Source organism: Strix aluco, chromosome 4 (assembly GCF_031877795.1).
Source record: "Strix aluco isolate bStrAlu1 chromosome 4, bStrAlu1.hap1, whole genome shotgun sequence".
Taxonomy (NCBI): domain Eukaryota; kingdom Metazoa; phylum Chordata; class Aves; order Strigiformes; family Strigidae; genus Strix; species Strix aluco.
This window is the reverse complement of record NC_133934.1, coordinates 124,065,543-124,071,926: the sequence shown is the minus strand read 5'-3', so window position 1 is coordinate 124,071,926 and position 6,384 is coordinate 124,065,543.

The window sequence follows — 6,384 nt, the reverse complement described above, 5'->3', positions numbered from 1 at the left end:
ATCACAACAACATACACCTTGCATCTGCATACAATTACCTAGTCACAAAAATTCTGTGCCTTCCCAAGATTATGTGCCAATATAGACACGTGGAGAAAAAAAGAAAAACCAGTCCAAGCAGCTGGGCAGATTCAGTAATGATGGGCATACCCAGCCCTCATCTAAATGAGGCGGCAATATAATAAGAAGTACGTCTTGTGACATGAGAACATGTGCTGCTGTGCCACCCTGTGCTAAAACAGGGGCACACCAAAGCCACCCGATTCCATTCCCTGGAAAATTCAGGCTTGTAACCCTGAAGCAAAACATCCACCATTTAAACAAAGCCTGTACTTTCTGCTTGTGTTGCTCATGGTGCTATTGCTAAGTTAATGTTCTTTGGGCCTTCATGTTTCAGTTTATCTAGTCTGCCAAAGGATCAGATTTCTGAGGTACTCAGTGACCTTTCCCTATCGTACTCAAATGCTACAGCAAATTAATAGCGTGTGAACAATTTAACAAATTTACAAGAGTAAATAATACAGGGAAGGTGTTATAAAACCAAACAAAAAATAAAAAGGCACTCTTACATATGGAACTTTGAGCATTATCCTGCAGAAATAAATGTATAACCAGGCTAAACTGAAATCAGGGGATTGCAGCAAGTCATTGAACTAACTCCCGTTTGCAAAGTCTTTAGGATAGCAATCAGAATACCAACAAGAAAGAGACAAGAAGCAAGCCTTACTCTTTCCAAGCTACTTAACTTTTTTTTACCCAGGAAGAATAACATACTTGTTAGACCTCATCTAAGAGAAGTGCTACACTGAGTCATTAAATACATTTTTACTAAGGATAGCTAAATTCTAAGTTCCATTGAAAAGCTATCAATTGAATTCATGATGTAACTTGTACAGTTACATTCATGTAACTTGTACAGAGATAAGCTATATTTTAATACCTTAAATTGCTTACTAAGAAAGTACTGTGCAGAACTCAGCAACGATCAAGTACAGCATTAATGAGCGGAAAACCCTTCCATATGTTCTCTCTCCCACTGCTGTAATGGAACATTAGCACTTCCCCAGTGCTCCTTCACTAAGCTATTGCAGTAGCTCAAGAACAAATTAAAGCACTTTCTGGAGTTTATTGCTTACAGTAATATGTATTAATTGGAAAGAATATACATTTCCTTATTCTCCCATGTATTTTTCAAGACTAAATCTTATGATAAATACACTCGTGCCTTCTCAAGTCTGGGTATTCAACTCACCAATTTATTTAAAAAAACCCCAAACTGGTCCGATTAGCACATTTTACTAGTTTACATTCAAAATTGTCTAAAATGAAGCCTTCCTCTGCCTCTAGGTACTTTAACATAATTAATAATATTACAAAACCCTAGCAACATTAGAATAATGATTTCAACAGGAAACTAGCCATTCAGACCTTTACAGATACTCCTTTCCATCTGTCCTGGTTTCGGCTGGGATAGAGTTAATTTTCTTCCCAGTAGCTGGCTGCCAGGTTACACCACAACACCATCCTTCATCATTAATTCTCTTCACAAAATGCTATCAAACAGATGTCTTTTCCACAAAAAGATGACCAGATTCAAGCTATTTCAGATGATGACAGAAAACAAGTCCCACAATCCTGGAGAATGCCCTGCCACCTGCTCCTTCAGCTATATTAGGAGAGAAAAACAACTGGCTGCTGATGACTCAGAAAAACTGGTCTCCGATTGTTTAAAGTTTTACAAGGCAGAACTAGGACCTTAAATACACTCAGTAACCAGTGGTCATCCAAATGAATGCCAAGCAAGATGTTCTGCTTCAAAAATGAACTCCTGGTTCTGCTCCTGTCACTTGGGCAGGGTGGTCATAGCAGCAGCTGTAAGCATGATGTATTCTGCACCTCATTTGCCATTGATTCCCACAGCTGTCTTGTCAAATATTTACAGCCTGTGGGAACGTGGCTGCAAGTACGCTGGTTTGCCAGGCATCCTTGAAAATGCATGTGTTACGGGTGTCATGCTCCGACGGCACTCGTGTGGTAAGCTGAAATGTACTCAGAACAGCTTTGGGGCCATCTACTGCAAATACTCCAAAGAAACACATTTTCTGGAAAAGTTCAGTTATAGGGTGCATTCCATGCTCCTCTTGGAGTGCCCACTGCAATGGTTATTTAAATGCGCATAGATAATTTAAAAGTTACTTCAGTATTAATGTCATGTAATTTTCACACTAATAGTTTAAAGTAAACAAGTCTCAACCACACACACAAACACTTTCTGCTTTTTTAAGTTACCAATTGTATACCATAAAGACAAGTCTCACTTTATCCTTTGTAATCACTGATTTTTTTTTTTCCCTGTACAGTTATTCAGATCTCATTCCAGAATTCATCATCAAGTTAATTAACAGATTTCAGTTTGTTCTGTGTTTAAGGGGAGATTGTTTGTGGCTTGACTCTGGGAAAATGCACAAAAGAAGGCAGCAGCTTGTTTTTCAGCTCCTGTCTTTGCATTTTCTGCTCAAGAGCCAGGAAAAAGGAAAGCATGTAAATTAGGAAGCACATGTATCTTGCAGGATTAGTATCACACATTTCTCCAAAGGCAGAGAAATGACAGCACACCTCCCATTCTCAAGATAGAAAAATTGATTATGTACCATTTCAGGGGTGGTTTTATTGTGTTTCTCTGCCAAGCTGCTGATCTGAAATCTTATTTATATTTCATTCATCCCTCTTCCAGTAATAGCAGCTCCTCCATTGGTAATATAATTGTTTATGTTATGATAATGCCTCAAGTGAGGTTAAGACTGTACGAGCCAAACATATGCAACATATAAATATACATAATGTACAATATAGGAAATCTATCAGGATTCATTTGGTGTTTTCGGATTCTCTTGGCCTTGAGGCAATTTTACATAATTGATGTTCAGGTTGTGAAATATTTCTTGGAGGATTATTATCCAGACTATATGAAATTTTCTTGTAAGGATCTATTCCTTCAGAAGTTGAAATGGAAATGCAGAGAATTTTTTCCAAGTAATCCCAAGAGTGTAAACTTGGGAAGCAAAAGGCCAAAACCTTTAGATATTGTCTTAGTAAGTACATTCTGCAGGCAAAACCTTAATTCAGGTTTGGAGCATAAGTATTTCAAGGAAAAAAAAAAATTACTCTAATGCTCATGGTTATTAATGAAATGTCTGCTTCTGGCATCTAAAACTTACAACATGATGGTCCCACTAGGTTAATCTGACACTATGTGTATCACGGACCATCAGATTTCAACCTGTAACTATCTAATAAAATAAAGCATAACTTCTGCTCAGCTAAAAGATAATTTTCAGAAATGTATCTAATTTTCAACAGAAGACATAAAGCGATGGAAAATCCTCAGCTTCTCTTGGGAATGTGTTCTGGTAGTTAACCATGTAAAAATGTGCATCTTACTTCCTCTTTGGATTTGTCTGGCTTTTGCCTCCGGCCATTACTTCTTATTATGCCTTTCTTCAATAGATTAAAGAGCCCTTTAATATTCTGTATTTTCCCCGAGGAATGTTCCTATACACTACAATCAAGTCACCTCCCAATCCTCTTTTAGATAACTTTTAACAGCCTGAGCTCTTAAAATCTGACAGTGTAATGCATTTTCTCCAACCATCAGAACATTTTGCTTCACTCTTTTGCTCTCTCTTATTTTCCAATGTGCTGCTTAAAAGCTGAAAACCAGAACTGTACGCACTACCCTGTGAGTGGTATTGCTGAGGCCAAACACGAGAAGCAAAATAAACATTTTTTTATTACTTTGTTTATACACTGATTAATCCTTTTCTGTCATAGCAGCATACAGGACAGCCCTTATCTGACTGCTTACTTATCCTGACTCTTAAATCCTTCCCAAAGTCATTACCTTCTCATGATATAGTCTTCTATTCTCCAGTTACAGCCTCCACACTTGGTTCTTAAGATAGACAGCTTTATATTTGGCTGGATTAAAATACACTAAGTCTGAATGAGATGCTTCTACCAACCATTCTGATCAGTACCCTGTCCTCATCATTATTCAGGACTCCATTAATCCTGGAGATGAATTTTTGCAGCAGCAGGTTTAGATCTGCTTCCAGATCATTGCTTAAAATGTTGTACAACATAGGACCTACTACTAGAACCTTTTCAGACACCATCTCTTTCAACTAAGTTTTCCTACAGACTTTCTCAAGATCTGGCAGCAAATTCCATTTGCATGGTTTATTGACACTGCATGCACCCAATGTGTGAGAATATCATGCAGTACTACATCTGTGTCAAGTACCTCTTCAAAACAGTATTAATAGCTATTTTTACTAAAACACTGTGTAGACTTCATAGAATCATAGAATGGTTTGGGTTGGACGGGACCTTAAGGATCACCTAGTCCCAACCCCCCTGCCATGGGCAGGGACACCTTCCACTAGCCCAGGTTGCTCAAAGCCCCGTCCAACCTGGCCTTGAACACTGCCAGGGAGGGGGCAACCACAGCTTCTCTGGGCAACCTGTGCCAGTGTCTCTCCACCCTCACAGGAAAGAATTTCTTCCTTATATCTAATCTAAATCTACCCTCTTTCAGTTTAAAACTGTTGTCACTCATCCTATACCTACCCTTCCCAATAAAGAGTCCCTCCTCAGCTTTCCTGTAGCCCCCTTTAGGTACTGGAAGGCTGCTCTAAGGTCTCTCCAGAGCCTTCTCTCCAGGCTGAACAACCCCAACTCTCTCAGCCTGTCCTCATAAGGGAGGTGCTCCAGCCCCCTGATCATCTTTGTGGCTGCCTCTGGACCCGCTTGAGCAGGTCCATGTCCTTCTGATGTTGGTGGCCTCACAGCTGAACACAGGACTCCAGGTGGGGTCTCACAGGAGTGGGGTAGAATGGCAGAATCCCCTCCCTTGACCTGCTGGCCACACCTCTCTTGATGCAGCCCAGGACACGGTTGGCTTTCTGGTCTGTGAGCGCACATTGCTGGCTCATAGTCAGTTTTCCATCCACTAATTATCTCGAAGTCCTTCTCCTCAGGACTGCTCTCAATCCACTCACTGCCCAGCCTGTATTTGTGCTTGGGATTGCCCCAACCCATGCACAGGACCTTGCACTTGGCCTTGTCGAACTTCATGAGGTTCACACGGGCCCACCTCTCCAGCCTGTCCAGGTCCCTCTGGATGGCACATCCCTTTCCTCCAGTGTGTCGACTGCACCACACAGCTTGGTGTTGTCAACAAACTTTCTGAGGGTGCCTCGATCCCACTGTCCATGTCACCAACAAAGATGTTAAACAGTGCTGGTCCCAGCACTGACCCCTGAGGTCAGGGGCCACTCGTCTCTGCTCTCCACTTGGACATCGAGCTGTTGACCGGAACTCTTTGAGTGTGACCATCCAGCCAATTCCTTATCCACTGAGTGGTCCAAGAGCACTTGTATTATATTTCTTCTTCTCAACGTTTTATTATTTGAATTCCCCATCAGATTTTTTATTTTGGTTAGGATAGCTATTAAGCTAACTAGTCACTCAGGTCATACTGCTCACCCATTTCAAAAACGGTACAAAGCAGCACATTTATCACTTGTTTAACCTCCTAAGGCAAGATACATATACACTGAAGTATTAGCAAGCCATAGATCAGTATTAGTAGGACTGGCAGAAGCATCAGAGAGCACCGGTGACTGAAGTTTGCATTTCTCAGGGCATTTTCAGCAACTGTAGACTTTCAAAGTACCAAGTCTTCTGGTTTTGCTGAACTTTTAAGCCATGCACACCCACCCTGGAGGTGGTGTGGAACCTCCTTCTGACTATGGAGAGATGGGGTAAGGCATGACCACTTCCCTCACACCCAGCAGAAACCTCCGTGAGGCGCTGCCTGCTGCACATCCCTGCGGGTAACCCACCACCTCCATCGGTTAAATGGCCTGATCGCTGGGGCTAAGACCACTCACAGTCTCCACTTGAAATCCACTTTCCCTCTCATGTTTACACCACCAGATTTAGGCTCCTGGGGTCGATCCGGGCAGAGGAGGGCAGGGGCAGCCGGGCGCAGGCCTCTGCTGACACCAGACATGGTGGCCGAGGTGAGGGCGGCCCAGGTGAGAGTGGCCCAGGTGAGGGCGGCCCAGGTGAGGGCGGCAGCAGCTCGCTCTAAGTCAGAAGGCAGGACAACTAGCTCGCTGGGGGCCGGTTGTGCCGGTGACCGGGCTGCAGTCGGCGAGAAGGAACGGATGCGCGCCGGGGGAGGCCACGGGTCGCCGACCTCCCTCGGCCACCTCCGCGCCTCCCGCTCGAGGCCCGAAGCATGCCGCGCGCTGCTTCGCGCAAGGCCGAGCTCTGATTGGCTGTCTCTCCAGTGAGGGGCGGGACCTGGAGAGAGCC